Consider the following 22,103-nt stretch of genomic DNA (forward strand, 5'->3'; position numbering starts at 1 on the left):
CTATCCACCCTTCTGACCACTTTTTCATCTTCATCGACAGCCTAGGTTTACTGGAGGCTGTTCGAATAATGAAACCGGTGAAGCACTCAGCGTATCTCCTAAATAGAAGACGGAAAGCTTTTGAGTGCTCTATCGAAACGGTCATTCACAGTCACCATGCTTTGGGTCCCTTCTCTTTGTTCGATTCCGAGCAATGAGAAAGCAGACTCTTTGGCTAAGGTGGGCGCTGTGAAAGGTGATATTTACTATAGCCAAATCACTTTTGATGAATTATTCACATTAGTTCGTTAGGAAATCTTGATAAGCTGGCAGCAAAAATGGACATATGGGGAGTTGGGTAGATGACTGTATTCAATTCGCCCATTCGCCCAATTCTCGAAGCGTTCATTGTTCAAAAAATTGAATATGGGACGAGACTTCATTCGAACCATGTGTCGTCTGATTTCAATCACCACACTTTAAATGCACATCTGTTCAGAGTGGGGCACTCGGAGGTTAATCTCTGTGTTTGCGGCGGAAACTATCAAGATATCGATCATGTCGTGTGGGCGTGCGAAGAACATCGTGGCCCCAGATCTGCGCTAACTCAACATCTCCGGGTCCAAGGAAAGTTGTTGATGTTAGAATATAACCATTGTCCACCCATCCCCTTTGCTATCGTAATCTCTTAAGAATGTCTTCATCTTGTCGTCCCATGCCTGCCGTTAATGTCCGTCCGTATGTCTTCCTCTCGTTGTTGTTTCCCCAAGGAAATGTGTCTTTGTCCCGTTACAGATGTGAAACATCACAAGAATGTCAACCATGTGAACATCAGCATTGTAATTACACTGTATTCTGTTTTACACGATTTATATTTTTTTCAATTTTGCACTATTCCTTGATGTTTAACCCATATTAATTATAATGTGATTTTTATTCGATTTATTCAGGATTTTTTAAACATGTTGCAAAGATTTTGGTGGCAAATTAACATCACACGATTTAAAATACGAGCGAAAAAAAATCGTGTAAACACAGAATCCTGTGTAATTAAGCACTAAAATTACTTTCCCTTCCTATTGTATTATTATACTCCCTCTTCTCGACCAAACCGTGAGTCTTTCTGTTCCCCAAAACTAACCCTATATATAAAAATCATAAAATGTATAGAGAAAACATTATTTCGGTTATTACGAGATGAACCGGCCGAAAATCTCGTTTTATAAAGATAATTCAATTCAATGATTTCGGCTCCGTAACGCTTCATGGCAAATGAGCCTACCAAATAAACGAAAGATTTAAAAAAAAAATAGTCTATTCATAGTACTAGTAAATCGGAAATTAATGATAAATAACACTTATCGAACCGTTTCTATGAATGCAGTCCAATCAAAAGGGCGTTACAGGAATGCAACTGAAAACGATTGCTCTGGTTTGAAGTGCTCTTATCGCTTCTATTCTATTAGTGAATTATAACCTTGTGGCTGAAACTGTATCAAATGTATCATTCACTAAATTAGCACCAGAAAATGTGTGCGTGCAATGCACTCTGGGCCGGAAGAATTATGCCCATGTATGCAATTGTGATTCCGTTCAAATAACCCTCGTCCAAAGCAAACCAGCCGGTACCTTCGCTCCCAATTTGAGTTGATCTGTCGGCTTTACCCCACTTGTCACAACCGTTCCTCGCAGACATCCATCAGCAGCAGCGGTAAAAACATTGGGATGTGAGATGCAAACAACACTACCCCCTAATCCAACAGGTCGCTCTCGAGGGGGTATTTGCCAAAGCCACATATATCGAAGTTCGTCCGATGGTGTGATGATGATGCTTTTCGAGCAGCCAGTTGCAGTGAGCTCTAATTGATTCCATTCAGTTCTATTCGCAGTTCGATGTCGGACTTCGTCGCGTAATGACTGAGTGCGGTCGCGTATTCGAGAGGGTTTCGTATAATCGCTGATGTACTTTGTCTGATGATCATTGGATTGAGGTGCTGTTTTTTTTTGTTGTTGATCGCAAATATTATAAACAAGATCGGCATTCAACGCCATTGCTTTGCCAAAAAAAAAAGTTCTCATGAGAAGATGAATATTTATGACCAGCTAGCACAGAGTAAGTGAATTGATGGCAGTCTGGGCTATTGAGTGAGAAATTAATTTTAATTACCATTGAACAATTAAATGTGATCACACCCAACAGCGAAGACGACAACGATCTTGCAAAGTGATTTCTGATGTGCTGGGAGGTCATGGTGATAGAGTGGGAGGGATGGGTGATGGCCTTACCAATCGATGAAGAAAATTCTGCTGTGGAGCTCTTGATGATGAATGGCAGCAGCCAGCATATGTAGCTAGATGGAGTGTCCAGACGTGTTCGGAATGGAACGTGCTCGAAACAACGTTTGTCCTGCTTCTAGTGAAGAAGTTCAGTTCACCCAAGTTTAAGTGTTAAATTAGTTCAATTATTAGTAATTAATAATTTGCTACTTCGATAGTTTGCCACGCAACCTAAAAGTTGTACTGTGCAGGAGGAGGACCATATCCATGGAAGTGATTGTTCCTACGTGCTTGTTTACTCGGGAGGTTCCTGTTACTCAACTTATAACGTATGTAGAATTTGCTCAATAATCCTAAATTATAGTGTAGTTAATGGCAGAGATAATCCCGTCGTCACATCTCGCTCGATCGCCTTCCAAGTGGTTGATAGCCGGTCCTCCCGGAAACTGTTTACAGCTGTGTCTCACAAGTTATTGTTTTGAACTCAATCCAACCATCTAACCCAGCTGTTTGAAATAGTGTTGATTGGAGTGTTCGCTTGTCTGCACTAAAAAGGTTTCAATGGAAATCAAGGCGAAATCCAAGCGGTAATTCAATCATTCTTGATGGGGTGATAAGCCCTCCGGATTTGTGTATTCTGCTTCAAGCGAACGATACTTGACGGATGGCCTCAGCAACAACACATTTGATCACAGGTGTGCATTCTGAGGGGCAGGTTGTTTCTTGTGGAAAGCAACTCTACTCTACCTTGTCTAGAAACCATATTACAATATCGACTACTACCAATGTCGATCACATCTATTAGGAATAAACATCTTTTCCCAATTGGGGCTCTAAATATTCGTACCTAGGTTGAAATATCCCATGTTCCAAAATTTATTCACCCAACATTTTCTGGGCATCTTTTGGATTTTAGATTAAATCCAAAAATTATGTATATACAACAAAAATGGACTGAAAACAACGCGTTTTTATGTTGCAATGCTAGCAAAGTCTGACACAACAGTTCCCTATGGTCCAGGAAACAGATTTATGCGGAAATATGCATTTCACGCCAAAACTAGTTTTTTTTAGAAAAAAATGTTGTTGTGCCATCATTATGGTACTATAAATAAATAGGGTGGACCATTATGTAGAATTTTTTTTTAATTTCTCGGAGTACTGACATGTAATGCTCTACAAAGTTGTAGCGCAGCTTATTGCAATAAGTTTAGCTAGAAAGCTTTTTTGTAGCTCCTAATTTGGCTGATTTAGAGCAATTTTACCTACTTGGATTAGGGTGTCCCTAAAAAACGGTATTTTTGATCTACTTTTTTTGTTTTCGATTTTTCAGGAAAGTCGTCTTCAGATGACTCTTAGAGCTCAAAAAATGCAACTTTTGATGAGTAAATATGTTCAATATCTTTTGCCGATTAAAAGTAATATTTTGTCAAAATTATATTTTTTTCAAAAATTGATATCTTTGATTAGGGCAGACCAAAAAAATATGTTTACACGGCATTTGAAAGAGCAATTCATTTTTTTTATTATGTCGAAAAATTGGAAATATGTTTTTTTTATCTTAAGTTTTATTACTCGACAACGGAAGAAGATACAGGAATATGGGGCAGGGAGTCCACGGTGGCGAGTGTCGTGGTGCGTGTTGGGGGTCCTTTTTTTCCGAGTTTGTGCTAGTTCCGTTGCCGCGGGGTTGATTCTAGCGAGTGTGCGAGTTGGGTGCCGCCGCGGAGGAACGGAGGATTGTGGAGTGTGTGCTGGGTCGGGCGTGACGACGCGGTAATTGAGTTTTTTTTCCGTGGAATTCGCGACCGTCAGCCATTTTTTGTTTTTTGGCTGGGTGAAGTTTTCGATTTTCTGCAGTGCAGTGGGAAAAGCGCAAAGATGCCAAACAGCAAGAATTGCCGATTAGTATCGCGAAGAAGATGAAGATGATGCTGTCTGCTGGTGGACGACATTCACAATTAAAAGAGAATTATGCGGGAAGTTACTGAATTTTATTGGAGAAAAACAGAGAACGAAAAGGATGATATCTGACAAAATAAGCAGAGTGTCTTCACTAAACAAATGATATCCGGTGAGTTTGTTCCAATAGGAAAATAACTAAGCTTTTTTTTTATCACAGTGCCAAGCCCAATTATTACAAATACTGTTTGTACACTTTCATTTTGTTTTGAAGGTAGGCACTAAAATATTACGAAACAAATATATTACAAAGCTGGCATCACTAGACTCTGGTTGAATGATGAAAGGGTGATGATAGAGAGAGACGAACTCTACAGATATGAATAATAATTGTTTCGTCTCAGTTTGACATGTAAGCTGATACGAAAATGTGTGAACGTGGTGTTGAATGATGCATGTTTACTTTGATGTTACTCACCAGTGAGTGGTTTTGTATTGCCGTCTCTTTTTTTCCGGCGGAGATTTTGCTCGCTTTGGAGAAAAGTGGAATCACTCAAATTTTGATTCCACTTTTTATGAGAGGTGAGTGGAGTGTCTGCTTGGAGAGAGGGAGGCGGAGGTGTGGGACTGCTGACTGGTGGTTGAAGTCAGAATGAGCGAATAAGACTGCTAATAACGGAACTATGTAATCTACTACTTTTGTTATAAAAACTTCTCAGTTACCTAAGCTGTTGTATACAAGTGCATGAGTACTTCGGGAAAAGTTGTAGACACGGTTTCCGTGTCTAGGCGCGGGATAGTGTAGGCTTTGTCCTCATAAGATACCACGGTACACTTGTCGGAGGACGAGAATTGATTTCTGATGAATTAAACTTACCGTGTTTTTGCAAACAATTAGATACATGAATCTCATTAACCACTGTGTGACAAGGATCATTCTTCCTGTTTCGATGTATTTGTTTATATGTTTTGTTCGAACAATAATTGACTCCATTCTCTTTCGATGTATTCCGCACGAATGAAGTGAAAGAAACCCCGAACTAGGCACACACATGATGACCGATAACACAGTGGTGTTCTCTTTCCCTCTGGTGTAAACTTTCAGAGGTTAAAAATCTTAATCAACATGCGCGACAAGAATCATGCCAATGCAGCCCTTCCTCTCTTTACCACTTTACTGGTTAGTTACCTGAAAGAAAGAATACGCTCATTTTTTTGGTGACCCGTTATATCCGTTATATAGTCCAATAATTGAAAACAGATCCAGTAGAAGAAAATTAGCATCAAGTTTGAAAGTCCCGTATAATTTACCAGGGAACCCATGAAGCAATTCAACATTAAACTGCTGCTTAAATCAATCTGAAGCACTTTTCCAACAGCACCCCGAGGGAAAACGGTAAATACGATAAGCAGTATCTATAGTCTCTCTCCCAATTGGTTGGATTTTCCCAATTCTGCTCGCCGATTTCAACATAAACTAAGAAAAATAAGATGGACACATTCATCCGCCACGGAACTAAATTATTATAAGAAAATTCAGAAATACGATAAATAAATACAAGCAAAATAAATCATTTCAGTTAGTGCACAGTTTTAGCAAAAACATGGAAATTGAAGGTTCTCGGCCGAAGGATCTGTTTCAGGATGATCGGTGTCGCTCACATCATTATTAGTATAACATATTAATTACTCAAACAAGAGAACTATTTGGAACTACTATAAATATATGACCTTTCATAAGTTTTCATAGAGACTTCAAATTAGACCTAGATACAGGAACTCGAGAATTTACGGTGTAACTGATGCAATAGCGGCAATATAGAGGTGTGCAGAAGCTCAATGGCCAGCCGGAAATACCTGCAGACGTTATCAAATTGAGCAAAATTGACTCTAAATGAAGAATCCCGTATTTAGTTCCTCCTGTTAAATACAGCCAAATGTATTTTAGTACCTTATTTAGTTCCCGAACCCCGATGTCCTCATACTACAATATCCAATCTAGGCTCCGTCCCCAATAGAGATGCATAATATAGAAGAATTCCCAAGTGACACATATCTCAATGCAGAGACAACAACATGCTCATTCCGGATACCAAAATCACAGAAGAATCAAGCAACAAATTAGTAACATTTGCTTTACTCACCATACCCTCCAATTGTACATATATGAACACATCAATTCAGCTTCATCATGCACCTAGCAGTTGATCTCAAAGCTCACACCATTAGTAGGGTATACAAAATTAACAAAACCCCACTAAAGGCTCACGCTCACTGTAGAACGCCAAATGTTATATATATAATAGACCATCATATTAACTAGCAATAAGATCTTACCAGATTCTCTATATTTTTATTTAGTATACTGCTACTATTTTACCCACAATTATATATCTGCCCCATATGATTATAGAAACAATCGAATAAGGGACTGGAGCGATAACAAGCATTACAACGCTTCTTTGCAATAGGAGAGGAGAAGACCACCAGCTGTCATCGAGAGAAAGGGTAGAATCATTGAGGTTTCGTGCGGCGTGGTATAGGAAATGAAGTATATTTTTGTTGTAAAACAAAAATTAAGAACGTTTCTCAGAGAAATCTTGATTTGCGGGGTTAGAATTTTAAAACTACACAAAATAGACATGATATCTCGATTTTTAGATTTTTTTTTAATCAGCAGTTATTGCTTAAGATTGTTGAAATTCTAACCCCACAAACTAAAAATTGTTTGACAAAAATTTTATAACGTTCTAGAGACATTTCAATTCTCATTTTCTATATCATGCCGTGTCGAATTTCCATGGTTCTACTTTTTCTCTAAACTTTTCCAGGTGGCAGCACTGATGAGGGAACCTCCCACATTCCCCCGTAGAAACAAACTTCCCTAAAAGCGCACGAAGTTAAAAACAGAATCAGCATAGGTCGTATTAAGATAGCTGAAGTTCAGACCTAGCCGGTATCGGTAAGCGACGACACAAAAGAGACAATCACCAAACCATAGGAGAGTTAGCATCGAGCGATTCGTTTAATATCGTTTTCCGCACAATTATTATAATTATGTAAAACAGCGTACTAAAAATTGTCTATAGCCTGCGTAATGCTTTGAAGATCAGAGATTCACGGCGACCAATACCTATTACAAAATAGAACAAATTGTCTAAAACACTACTGTACTTGACTCTATATAAAAAATAAAATAAAAAGTAGGTAATACCTAGAGAGGGAGCATCAAGTAGCCTCAACATAATAGCGCATCTTTAATGTTGCAGATAGGATATATCATATTTTGCGGTGGAAGTCGTTAGATATCCTAAATTTTGGAAAGCATTCCGTACAGACTAATCACGGAGTCTGAAGAGGCTCACTTTCAAAAAGTCAGTATCTCTGAGACGCCCACTGCGCGGGGGTGTAGGTTTTCCTCTTTCACGTGGGTGCACTTTTTAAAGTTCTATCGGGGGCCATTTTTCCATACATCTTTGGGGGGGGGGGTTAAATCGGCTAACATTTGAGATCTCTATGAAGCTTGCACCAAAAATAGAAAAAAATCTATGTCCGATAGAACATTTTAGATGACCCACGATATGAGGGAGGAGATCATATACTTTCGCGTGGTGGGTGTTTCGGAGGTGCTGATTTTTGAAAAATGTTATTTCCAATACAGACACCGTGTGATGGACAAGATATACATGAACAAATATGTATATGCCCAGCTCTAGTGCCATTCTTAGTAACATACATATATGGACCTCTTAACACAATTAAAAATTAGAACTAATTCAACAAAACCACACATTGGGCCAATAAATATGCTAATCTTTATCTGGTACCAAATATTAACCACTTGACACAACTAAACATTGGATTTTGCGCTGAGAAATAAGGCTGTTACAAACATTTAATCAACTTTTTTTCCTACTGGTCTCCGAAAGGCCAAGCCCTTTGAAATAAAATATAAAAATAAAAATAAATATTAAAATGGAAAAATAAAAAACTACTCGGATTTGTTAAAGAATGTTTTGAAAATCCTCAAAATTATCCGAAGTCTATCCTGATGGCCCCTCAAAATATTATCTTTAGAAAAAATCCGAAAGGGGGGGAGACAAAATAGATTTTAAATGTTTGTATCGGCCTAATACAAATTATTTATAAAATTAAAATATTTACATGCTTACACAAACTACACTATGAGCTAAATACAGGTGTCACCCGATCGGAAGAAAGACTATAAAATTAAAAAATAGCTTACATAGTATTAACATTGATTTATATTCCACGAAAGGTATGTTCATCAACAATAAATACACTGTGCGAATTGTGAAAACACCAGGCGATGGAAATTGCCTGTTTTCATCTATTGTGTACCAGCTAACAAAATTAGACCACGCTCATGAAGCACACCAAGAAGCAGTACGACTGCTGAGACAGGAAAGTGTTCGCCACTTAACGTTGAATAAAGAAACATATCGGAACCATATCATTATGGAGGCATCGGCCGCTATGGGAGTGGACTGGCCGAATTCTGAGAAAGTTCAAAGAAGAATGATAGATGATCACCTCCGGCGATTAAGAGACGAAAGGGAATGGGGCGGATCCGAGATACTAAACGTCATATGCGATCACTTTGGATACAACATACGAGTATTCTCTAGAGAAAGAGAACCATTATTGTTCGCCGGTAGAGGTTCCGAGATGGTTAACATTTTTTACAACGGTGTTGATCATTATGACAGTATAGAAGAAGTACTAGAGCACGACATGCCTATAGCCGAAACAAACAGCTACACAAAAAGTGAAGTCATAAGCATGGGCGGACTGCAGGATTACAACACAAAGAAGTCTTGCGTAGGGCAGATAGAACAGCAACAGCTTCAGGAGAAAGGAACACCGAAACTAATTGAAGAGGAACAGGTGAAGATTACTGGATGTGAATATATGGTTACTCACGCCAATCCAACGGAGGAATGTGCTGTAGGTCACAGTAATGCAAGTTTCAAAGGAGTAACTGAAGCGAGTACGAAAGAAAAGAATGAACATTCATCGCTTAAGATGAATAAGATCGGCACTCATAACACAGGCAATGACATCTTAGCTCAAAATCGAAACTCGTATTGGGAATCGGGTCAAAGCGTCTACTTCACTTCAGAAAACAAAGTTGGCGGCGTTACTCCCTCCGGTGATCAAAATGAACAAAGGAACGTGGATAAGAAAATAAACAGAAGAAACATGGTTGACACTGAAAAGGATTTAACGAAAGAAGACAAGAACAAGACCAGCGGACACACAATAAAAAGCACAGAGAAGACACTTAGGAGCACTATCGCATACAGGCTAGGCGATAACCTAGTTTTGAATGCTCCGTGGAACGTAGTACCGTCGACAAGGTTGGTTGTTACCCTGAACGATCTAGAGGGAACACTCCAAGGACACAAGGTGATGGAGATGATAGACACCAACCATGAACAGACGCACGACATTCATTTGAACACGTCAGAGGAAGATGTAGACATAATTAACGCACCCATAAGTAAGATGAGTAAGAATAGCCCTCCGAAAACGCAGGAAGTGGAGCCTGTATGTGCCCTCATCTTAAGAGAGCCACAACGATGCGAGTACGAGCTTGTCCGAAATGCCCCATGGAACGCGATTTCGAAGACAGAACCCAAGGAGCCCGGAAGAAATGAAAACCGACACGATGATCAAAACTTTAGCAGGAGTGGAACATACCGGCATACATACGATAGCAGAGAACTGGAGCAGGAAATATATCATGACGAGGAATGCAGAAAAACACCTGGAGAAATATTCCGGAAGACGATGGTAGGCGACATCGCCAATAAGAAAATTAATGCCCAAACACAAAGTTTGTACGATGAAGAAGTGCAGACTGCAGACTTCCCAGCGGACATAGATCCATGCAATTTCCATAACGAGATTACCATGACCGACACTTTAAGACCATACATCACTGCGAACCACAACTGTGTAGTGTTGGAAAAAAGAGACATTGAGAAAGGTCAGAAACAGTACACTACTAGACCCGATAACGAACAACAAAACCCAAGGTATGCAATTTTGTACAAATTATTTAACAAACTGTATAGATAGGGACCAATAATAGAATATATAATTCTCAGTTAGTGGTTAAGTCAGTTAATAGTGGTGTCAAGAAAGTTAAAATAACAAATAGAAACATAATATAGAACCTTGGTCACAAGTTTAATCAGAATAATGTACAGCGGCAGTTCGCTGGCTGGGCGCTTTGACTGGGCTGATTTTGACCGGGGACTCGCTAACTGAGCGTAATCCAAGTTGGGAAGCAACAACAAAAGTGCATTACGAATACCCCCGTTTGTCCTGTTAGAGATCGGCGCTCATTAACTGGACAGAAGTTTTAACCCAGCTAGCGAATGGTTGCTGTATATGGAATATGAGTGAAATAAGACTCAATTCTGTCTCTTCTGGATAGGTTAACCAACAGTAAACCTACCGAAAACTCAGGCTTCAACCAGGAATCGGAAGTTACAACGAGAGAAGCTACCATCCGGCAGACGAAACCCGATTCCTACAAGCGGTCCAGTTTGAAAGTGGCAACTGTCAACTGTTGCGGGTGTTCAGCAAACAGTAAAAGAGAAAACATAGATCAGGAACTTGTGGAACAGGGAGTTGAGATATGTGGTATTCAAGAAACCAGGATAGCATGGGTCCAATTAGAGTCCAGTAACTACAAATGGTTTTGCAGTCCATGCGAGAAGAAAACGAGTCACAGAGGAGTCGGAATACTGGTTAAAAAACTCTGGAGTATACTTGAAAAATTTCAATAGCGTGTCAGAAAATATCTGCACCGCGTGGCTCGAGAAAGGGGATATTACACTGAAAGTAATAACAGCTCACATTCCTTCGGATAACAGAATGCCTGGAACATTTGCGATGCTCTCCAATATCCTACAGAGGATCCCGCCGGAGGACAATTATCTGATTCTTGGCGACTTCAATGGTCGTATTGGATATCAAGATACAACTGAGGACTTCCAAAAGCTAATAGGCAATCAGCTGTTGCATAGGGAGAGCAATGGAAACGGCCTATTCCTCCTTCAAACAATATTACAATTCGATCTAGTAGTGGTGAATAGCTTTTCTCGGTCGCGATCAACTTTGGAAACATGGTCGAATAAACATGCTTCGTCACAAATAGACCATATTCTCCTCCCTTATCATTGCACAATCCGTGCTACGGACAAAAGCACTAAAGCACTATGGGCAAAGCACTTTAAATCAGACCATAAGATAGTAGTAACGAAAGTGAGGAATAAATCGTACTCGTTACAAAAGCAAAACAAACAAAAACTAAATGAAAGCAATCGCGAATGGAATGTAAAACTATTACAAAATGCGAAACACAAATCCGATTACGAGAATACAATAAAGGAAAAATTGAAATCGCTAAATGAATCAACGGACACAGATACGAAGTGGGACGAGTTGAAGACAGTAATTACCGAAGCAGCCACGCAAGCAATCCAAAGAGAGAAGAAACCACCAATGACACCCAAGACCCGTAAAGCTTACACAAAACTACAAAAAGCAAAACATCGCCACAGACAATTTTCTGACGTACAACAATGCCACGCTGAACTAGCCACGGCTAGAAATAACTTCGAGAACGTAAAGCGTCAACATGTCTGGAATGCTTGGAGAGAGTTCTTCAAAAACATGGGGACAATAGAACCTTACCAAAGACTTAGGAGAACATTTGAATTCCTAAAGTTAAACAGACGCCAGAAGAACAGAAAAAATACAAGAAGCAAATTAACTCAATTCAAGTGGTTAGAATCACTATATGAATCTGTGGTAGAAGGACAAAACATACCGCTTCTAGCAGAATCGGGCAGTGTCATCCCAGCTCCAACCAAAGGGGAAATCCAAGATATTATTAAAGGATTCAAAAGTGGAACAAGTCCAGGATCAGACGGAATCAATGTTGAACTATTAAAACATGCGCCGGAGGAGTTCATAGAAGAAATGCGGAAGTTGGTGAAAGAAATATGGGACACAAATAGAGTTCCGGCCGAATTTACTAACACAATTCAAATACCAATCCCAAAAAAACCGTTACCAAAGGAAATAACCGACTTCCGAAAAATCTCTTTATGTAACATAGCCTACAAAATAATAGCTAAATATTTGCTCTCCAAATTAGATGAATCGATGGAAGAACTACCTTCTTATCAGGCAGCATTCCTAGCCAATAGGTCAGTCGAAGACCACATCTTTACCGCCAAACGAGTCGCCGAGGAATACTGGAATCATGGAGTAACTACTTATACGCTTGCCTTAGACATCAAACAAGCATTTGACTCAGTGAGTCATACATCAATTATTAAAGCCCTCACAAGATTCAAGGTACCAAATTTTCTCATTAATAGAGTCATTAATCTGGGCCTAAACGAAAAAACATGTCTACTGTGGCAAGGAAAGAGAACCCCAACAGTGACAAAAGGCAAGGGGTAAAACAAGGATGTCCCCTATCCCCAAGGTTATTTACCATAGTCCTCCACGGGGTACTAATTAGATTAAAAGAAATACATCCGGAAATTCAGCTAGAACAAGGACGCCGTTTACGAACACCTCTCATTCTTGCGTACGCCGATGATCTAATGATAATATGCAAAAGCGCTGAAGAACTAGATAAAATCATCGGAACTCTAAGAGTACTTCTGGAGGAAGTGGGCCTATTGATTCACCCTGAAAAATCTGAACTACTAGTCCGGGATCCATTCTCCACTAAAACTGCAACCGAGAAGAGTTTCTATATAGGAGGAATCAAACTCAACTCTAAACCCTCCTTAAGATACCTTGGAACATACATGACAGCCACAGTCAACAGACCGATGACAGTGAAGCAAAGATGTCTGCAAGGTACTAAAGTATCGAAGGCGCTATTACCATTCATGGTGAAAAACAAAGTACCATGGGACATTGGACGGAAAATATATCATATGGTTGTTGTGCCAACCGTCACATTCGGATTGAATGCGATATCCCTGACGGCAAGGAACAGAAGAACACTGCGGCACTTCGAAAGAAGGACGGTTCAGGAATTTTACACAGCCAGTGGAGGAGTAACGAAAGTCTCCACAAGGAAGCTCCTTCAAAACCGTACAATCACAAAAAAAATAAAGATAAACAGAATTGCATACTGGGGACACATCATCAGAAGACCACAGAACCACCTGCTGCAAGCAGCATACAATTTCATTCCAGACGGTCCAAAAAGAAAATGCAGACCATGCGACACATGGATGCAGACATTGGACAAAGAACTACACTCAATAGGAAAAGAGAGAGCAGACTATGAAGGAATATTACTCAACAAGGAAAACTTGAAGAAGGAAACCAAAAAGCTCTATGATATTGTAAATACATCAGACAGTGAAGAATCTGTGTAACCATATCGACCAAAACTCCTGATTGAATTAGCCTGGTTGGGTCTAATAAAAATTTCTCTTTCCTCCGCTCATCGTAAAAACTAACTCTCGCCCTTAACTTCTTAGGGACGTAGTTGTGTCGATCGAGTTCTCTTAATCGATCTTAAATTTTGTTAATAACTCAATTGTTTCAAAAGCTACAACCGTGATTATTGATTCTGGTGCAAGATACAATCATCCTTTGTAACACCAAACCACTAAATCATCGACAAACTCGCGCATTTCGGTACAATAATAAAGAGAGAACATCGACGAAGAGGATCGATGCGGTTGCGCCCCTGGGGAACTAAGCGCGAGAACTATTACTTATTTATTGGTCTACATGATTATAAATGCTATGAAAAAAGGAGGAAACATCTATGGGGAGAAAAATGAAATAAAATAAAATTAAAATAAAATGCATATATACGGAATCAGATATTTACCCAATCAACTCATTCGATCTACTAAACAGGACACAACTTCATATTTTCTTACCAGTATATAACCAGAAGATAGGGTGTCTCACTGTTTAATTAATTGATGTAACCCCATACCTTCTCATACTCTCATTTTATATTGACATTTTTCATACTCTCTTCATATTGTTATATTTTAATAATTTTACATTTTTATTCCCACACCTTCATATTTCTGACGTTCATACTTTTATACAAACATAAAAAAAAAAAAAAATCAAATTCCATATTTTAATCTTTTGTATATTCATATTTCATACTATCATATTTTCAAATTGTTATAATTTCAAATATTTATTTTTATATTTTAATTTTTTATCTTTTACGTTTTCATAATTTGCACATTTACACATTTTGATATTTTCATGTTTTCGTTTTATTATATTTTATATCTTCGTATTTTAATATTTTTATCATTTTATTTATCTTATTTTCATGTTATATATTTTTAGGTTCTAAAATTTTCATATTAACTTATTTTCAGATCTTAATAATATAACAATTTATATTTACATAGTTTTTTTACTTTTATATATCTTTTATTTTTCTTTTATTTTCAAATTTACAACATTTTTATATTATGCCCTTGTGTTTTTATGTACTCATATTTTTATATTGTTATTCATGTTACTACATATTTATAAACAACTATCAAAATAAGAACTTAAAAAATACAGATTTTAATATTTTCACATTGTTATATCTTAATAATTTTACATTTACTACATTACTACATATTTATACAATTTCATGTTATTACACTTTCATATTTATCTCATATACATTTTTATATTATTATATTTTCCATATTCTTTTAATGTTACTTTTACATTATAATGGTCTTAAATTTTTATAATTCCATTCTTTAACATTTTTTATACCTGTATATATTCATATTTTATACTTTTGCATTTTTAAATTTAAATTCCATATTTTAATTTTTTGTGCTTTCATATACTTATAAGTTTTTATGCCTTCATATTTTCATATTGTTATAATTTCTCATATTCAATTTTATATCTCAATTATTTTGTCTTTCTTATATCTTTATACTTTCATGTTGTTATAATTTGAATATACATATACCAATATGTTCATGTTTACGTTCTCATATTTTTGTATTTTTATTATTTAATTTTTTATACTTTCATAATTCCATGTTATACATTTTTATTTTATATTCCATATGTTGTACATATATTTATATTTATATATTTTTGTGTTTTAATATTTTTATTGTCATATTTTCAAAATTTTAAACTTTAATATCACTTTTTATATTTCCATATTATCAATATTTTCATATTCTCATGCTATTATGTTTCTATGTACTCATATTTTTGTATCTTCAATTTTTATTTCATGTTTTCAATATTTGTATTATCGTACCTTCATATTTTCATGGTTTAACATTTCCATAGCCCACAAAACATTCTAGGAATGAAAGCTTCACAAGCTGCCATGTAACCATTTATTTTCGTAACTCTTTGAACGTAACATTACTTTTTCATATTTGATATTTTATGTTTTAATATTTTTAAACTATTATATTTCATATTTTTGTATTTTCATATTTATACAATTTCATGTTATTACACTTTCATATTCAAATATTTTTATATTATTATATTTTCCATATTCTTTTAAAGTTACTTTTACATTATAATGCTCTTATATTTTTATAATTCCATGCTTTAACATTTTTTATACCTGATATGTTGCATTTTTAAATTTCAAATACCATATTTTAATTTTTTGTGCTTTCATATACTTATAATTTTTCATGCCTTCATATTTTCATATTGTTATAATTTCTCATATTTAATATTATATCTCAATTATTCTGTCTTTCTTATATATTTATACTTTCATGTTGTTATAATTTAATATACATATACCAATACCTTCATGTTTCCGTTTTCATATTTTTATATTTTTTATTTTTATTATTTAAATTTTTTTATACTTTCACATTTCCAAGTTATATATTTTTATTTTATATTTTGTATGCAATATATTTATATTTATATATTTTTGTGTTTTAATATGTTTTCAATATGTTAAAATATTTTCAAAATTTTAAACTTAAATATCACTTTTTATATTTCTAAATTATCAATATTTTCATATTCTCATGCTTTTATCTTTTTATGTACTCATATTTTTGTATCTTCAATTTTTATTTCATGTTTTCTATATTTATATTATCGTACCTTCATATTTTCATGATTTAACATTTTCATAGCCCACAAAACATCCCAGGAAGGAAAGATTCACATGCTGCCATGTAACCATCTGTTTTAACTTACAATTATATTCTCTCATATTTTTATATTCCCGCATCTATATTATCGTATGCTCATATTTTCTTATATTTTTCAATTTTATAGTTCCATATTTCCATATTTTCCATTTCTTTTCTCATTATTCCATACACTCGTATTTAATATTACTATAATCTCATACTCCCTCAATAGTGCATCTTTATATGGTTGTACATCATATTTTCATATCTCTTTAAACGTAACATTACTTTTTCATATTTGATATTTTATGTTTTAATATTTTTAAACTATTATATTTCATATCTTTGTATTTTCATATTTATACAATTTCATGTTATTACACTTCCATATTATAATATTTTTATATTATTATATTTTCCATATTCTTTTAATGTTACTTTTACATGATAATGCTCTTATATTTTTATAATTTCATGCTTTAACATTTTTTATACCTGTATATGTTCATATTTTATACTTTTGCATTTTTAAATTTCAAATTCCATATTTTAATTTTTCATGCCTTCATATTTTCATATTGTTATAATTTCTCATATTTAATTTTATTTTTCAATTATTTTGTCATTCTTATATCTTTATACTTTCATGTTGTTATAATTTAATATACATATACCAATATTTTCATGTTTCCGTTTTCATATTTTTGTATTTTTATTATTTAATTTTTTTATACTTTCATATTTCCATGTTATATATTTTTATTTTATATTTTATATGTTATACATATATTCATTTTTATATATTTTTGTGTTTTAATATTTTTATATTATTTCATATTTCATATTGTCATATTTTCAAAATTTTAAACTTTAATATCACTTTTTATATTTCCTTTATATTCTCATGCTTTTATCTTTTCATGTACTCATATTTTTGTATCTTCAATTTTTATTTCATGTTTTCTATATTTATATTATCGTACCTTCATATTTTCATGATTTAACACTTTCATAGCCCACTACAAAACATCCCAAGAAGGAAAGCTTCACATGCTGCCATGTAACCTTTTGCAGGCGACGTCCTGGCACCAAACCTGCTATCCGATACTCATAACATTCTAAATAATAATTAAATTCTTTACAATTTCCAGCTTCTCCTAGAAGAGATGTACATCCCGAGTTAACTTCGGCTCCTAGTTGATGTTATATTTTACAAATATATATAAAATTTGATATAATCTCTTATCATATTGTTATTCATTACATTACATATTTATATACAACTACCAAAATAAGAACTTAAAAAGAACGCGGTGCGTATGGTACGGTATGTCCACGCATCCTTCAACCCCTGTAGATTCGTGATATGTATCATGTTGAAGTGAACACTTGAACACGATACATCTCGAAGAATCATCTCTGCGGCAAACACAACGCAGTGGGCCTGGCCGCTTTGAAGTTCATGTCATACCACTGGTACGCTGTGAGCCTCAATATTGACAAGAAAAATTATTGGGCATAATCTAACTCAATGATTTTCCAGGATGCTTTCTTTGTACTGGCTGCGTTTGTGTTCGATTAGATTAGATTAGATTAGATTAGATCGACAACGGAAGAAGATACAGATGATGTTCTTAAAGCAAAACACGCTTTTTGAAAAGCCCCAAAAGAATTCAGAAGACATTCGTGAAAAATGAAAATAAAAGGCAGAAGGTAGTATCCGAGACACGATCACTAATTGGACGTAGGATTACGTAAAGTGTAAATAAAATATTTAATTCAGAGATTATGATAATGTTTACTGACACTGATCTAAGGCTGCTGTGGCCGATTTTGAATTCACCATTGCGGGTTTTATGTATAAATTAATATGAGTGAATAAAATGTGTGTTGTTCACCAGACGTCATAAATTCTCTGCGTTTGTGTTTTGAAATTTAAAGAAAATTCCTTCTACATTGTCTAGTTTATAATGCTTGCCCGAAAAAGGATCGATTTATGTCCTAAAATGCGCCTTTCCAATCACTAACAGCAGCAAAACCAGTCATATGTCAGAAATAGTGATTAGAATTTCAATGTGATTTATTAGATATCTTGTAGAAAATCAACTTTACATGAATTCTATACGGAATTCTTGGTATAAAAATGTGCCCGGGATTATAGAATATAAATAAATACATTTATCCGCCGCCCAAAAGTAAATTATTCGCAAAAATCACGCACTTAAACATTTTTATTCATCATGATCTGATTAGTCAAGGCCAACGCACTGCCAGTGCACTGGATGTCCTGGATCATATGTTTCGAATCAAAGCAATCACGATGCTACGCACACCAACATATCCAATGACAGATGGAGGAACTGAAAATGTTTTTTTTTATTCAGGGTTCGGGTTGGCACTGACCCAGGTTTAAAAACGAATTCGACAATAGTCTTGTGCTGCATAGTCGACAGCTGCTGTGCGGCTCGCGTGCCCGCTCTCCGTGAAGTCTTGATTGAACTGAGGATTAGAGCCCAACCCGTAAGTTGGATAAATAATCGCTTGGCGATGGCAAAAAGATGCCGTCGGTAGCAGAATCACAAGCACGCGTCGGAGAGAGACGCTGCATTAAATAAAGTTTCTTCGGTTCTGCATAGAATTCGTTCAGAAAATCCTACAGAAATTACTTCAAATAGTCATCACGAATTTTGACCAGAATTTCTACAATCCACAGGAAACTCCGCCAGGAATTCCTCCGGTTTTCCATCGGAAGTTACTAGTGGAATTCCTTCGGAAGTTACTCCAGGGATTCTTCCGGAATTTTCTTCAGGAATGCCCCGGAAGTTCCTTCAGGAATTCCTCCGGAAGCTCCTTCACAAATTCCTCCGGAAGTTCCTCCACAAATTCCTCCGGAAATTCCGGTAAGTTTGTTCACAAGTTACGCAACGCTAAATTTGGTATTTTTTGGATCCCCACCCTCCCCTTCGTAGCACTTTTTGTATGGAAGTTCATTTTTTTGTATGAATCGTAACGCTCGACCGGACATCCTCCCTCCCCGTACAGCGTTACGTATTTAGTAAACAGCCTCTAAGCTTCAGCATTGAACCTTTTAATTCTAATTGCATAATTTGCTTTTCAATCCTGAGCAAAGCCAGCTACATACAGCTAGTATTAAATATTTGTAACCGTCTTACTATCGCGATTATCTCAAAACCGTTTTCACAGTTGGCGAACTTCAAAAACGGTTCGTCCAATTTGAACGCGGATTGAATTTTTGAATTCTACAATGTTTTTCTACCATCGTATGTAGCCGTTTTATCTTCAGAAATGGTGCAAGCTATTATGTCCAATTTTGTTCTAACTTTGTAATTTGGACACTAGTGATACTCATGTTCTTCTGAAATCTCCATTCAGACTACTATCAGAAATCAAGGTGGAAGTGGACCTTGATTTCAATCCAGGACAAAATTCACAAAAGCATGAGGATTGCTACTCCTGGCCACGCCCATCCTCACCTTAATTTGGGAGCTTACAGGTCCAATTTTGCGTCCGAAAGACTGATTCGAAGGGGCAGAAGGTTAAAAAAATAACTAGGGAATAGATCGTAAAGCAAAACTTCGAAGAGAACAAATAGTCGCATGGACTGAGATTGAAGATTTCATTCTATTGATCATAGACTGATGTAAAGTTTACAATAATGAGGGGCGTTCACAAAAAAACGTAATGCAAATTAGGTCTATTCCAGACCGTCCTTTCCACTACAGCGTTTTGTAATTTGTAAAAGGTTCCTAAAAATAAAACTATTTTTTTTTAATTTGGTAAGGTGATAAAATACCGTTTGCGATATGTTTTATTTGGAATGATTATTTTGTAGAAAATTAGAGGAGATCTAGTTTCAGGAATTTAAGTAGGGTTACTGCTCCTGGGCTTCATCTCATAGCTCCGATATACATCCCACGAGAAACAAAGCAATGAAAAGGTATTTGATTTGTTTCTTATTTTTGTAATTGGTTTCAGCAGTGAACAGGCATGTTAGCAAAAAGAAGCAACGAAATTGGTGTCGTATTTCTTTGTTTTGCGATGATATGAATATATGTTCAGTGAGATGGAAAACGGAAAAGCTCCCCTAATAAAGCCTAACAAAACATTGATGAATACATTGATTTGGCAATAAGTTCTGTCTGAAAAATATTTTATGTTTAGGCAAAAGAATAACTCTAGGATGAAATATTATCATAAATATAGAGCAGCCTATAATAATTAAAAGAAGAAAACATTTCAGAATGAAATATCAGGAAGAATACACATAAACATAAATATGCAAAAGAATGATTGATTAACAATCGATGTTCTGTCCGGTTTTTTTTTGTGACTTCAACCTTTCATCCCTTACTGCTATAATCTGAGAAAGTGACGTAAGCGCCAAATTACAACATGCATGTTTTCCATTTATCTGTTAAAGAGTTCGATGAGTATTACTCGTTAACGCTATTTTTGGAAAATGGCGTATACGTTACTTTTTCAGATTACGGCAGATTAGACCTTTTGACCCATCGACCTTTCCAACTATTTGACCTTCGACCTTTTGTCCTACAACCAATCAGACGTTTTGCCCCTTAGACCTTTTATACCAGTTATTTTTTTGATAAGAAAATTATTTTGAGCTTTTTAGTGGAATGTTTTCACCTGTCATAAGACGAGTTTATACAATCCCATTGAATTCCACCACTTAATTGTATCTTGACAGATACGTATTTCGACCTCAAAAGTAAGGCCGTCTTTAGTGTCTCGTACTTGACTCGACGAAGTCGAGTCAAGTCGAGTCAAGTACGAGACACTGAAGACGGCCTTACCTTTGAGGTCGAAATACGTATCTGTCAAGATACAATTAAGTGGTGGAATTCAATGGGATTGTATAAACTCGTCTTATGACAGGTGAAAACATTCCACTAAAAAGCTCAAAATAATTTTTAAGTACGAGACACTGAAGACGGCCTTACTTTTGAGGTCGAAATACGTATCTGTCAAGATACAATTAAGTGGTGGAATTCAATGGGATTGTATAAACTCGTCTTATGACAGGTGAGTTATTTTTTGTTATTTCTGTTTTTGTCCGTTTGAACTTTCGTCTTTTCGACGTTTTGTCCTTCGACTTTTTGCGCTTTGACCTTTTGACCCTTTTTTTACTTTAACCTTTTGTCCCTTCGACCATTCGTCCTCTTCGACTGTTTGACCCTTTGACCTTTTGTCCCTTCGACCTTTGGATTTTTGTCCTTTCGACCTTTTTACCTTCGATCTTTTGACCTTCGACCTTTTGCCCTACAACCGCACAGTGGCGGACTTCAATACAAATGTCGGACAAAACCTAATATGTTGCTCGAATTTTTCATCAAAGAGTAATGAGCTAAATTCATTTTGAGGTTAGAATTGTTATCCAACATATAGGGAAAGGTGGTCGGTTGCCGGCACCCCGTCGTAACTTTTGACAGAAAACATATGTGGTCATTCTGACATTTGCCATACGTGTGCTATGTAAGCACAATCTTGTTGTGTCCATTTCCGAAGCATATAGAAGTCTTTGTTTCATTTTACAGAGAAAACACTTTTTGTCAAGTGAAACCCCACTCCAAAGTTTTTTTTGGGTCATTTGCTTAGTGTTATAAACCAAAGTAAAACGATCGAAATGGTGAGCGCATTACGTATTTACAAAACAAATTCACTCTATTTTGTGATACAATATTCAATACCACCAATATCACTTTTCTTTATTTATTTATT

General features: G+C 35.9%; 1 protein-coding gene across 3 annotated transcripts in view; it reads left to right on the forward strand.

Moving 5' to 3' along the window:
• Nucleotides 1–1,882: 1,882 nt before the first annotated feature.
• Nucleotides 1,883–22,103, forward strand: part of LOC134227029 (organic cation transporter protein) — a 220,900-nt gene continuing 200,679 nt past the window's right edge. For 2 of the 3 annotated variants that reach the window (XM_062708214.1, XM_062708217.1), the window contains exon 1: nt 1,883–2,585. The gene's annotated coding sequence lies outside the window, so the exon portion shown is untranslated. The remainder of the gene's footprint in view (nt 2,586–22,103) is intronic. The other variant, XM_062708216.1, reaches the window with a different exon arrangement.

The sequence above is a fragment of the Armigeres subalbatus genome, chromosome 3 (genome assembly GCF_024139115.2).
Source record: "Armigeres subalbatus isolate Guangzhou_Male chromosome 3, GZ_Asu_2, whole genome shotgun sequence".
NCBI lineage: Eukaryota > Metazoa > Arthropoda > Insecta > Diptera > Culicidae > Armigeres > Armigeres subalbatus.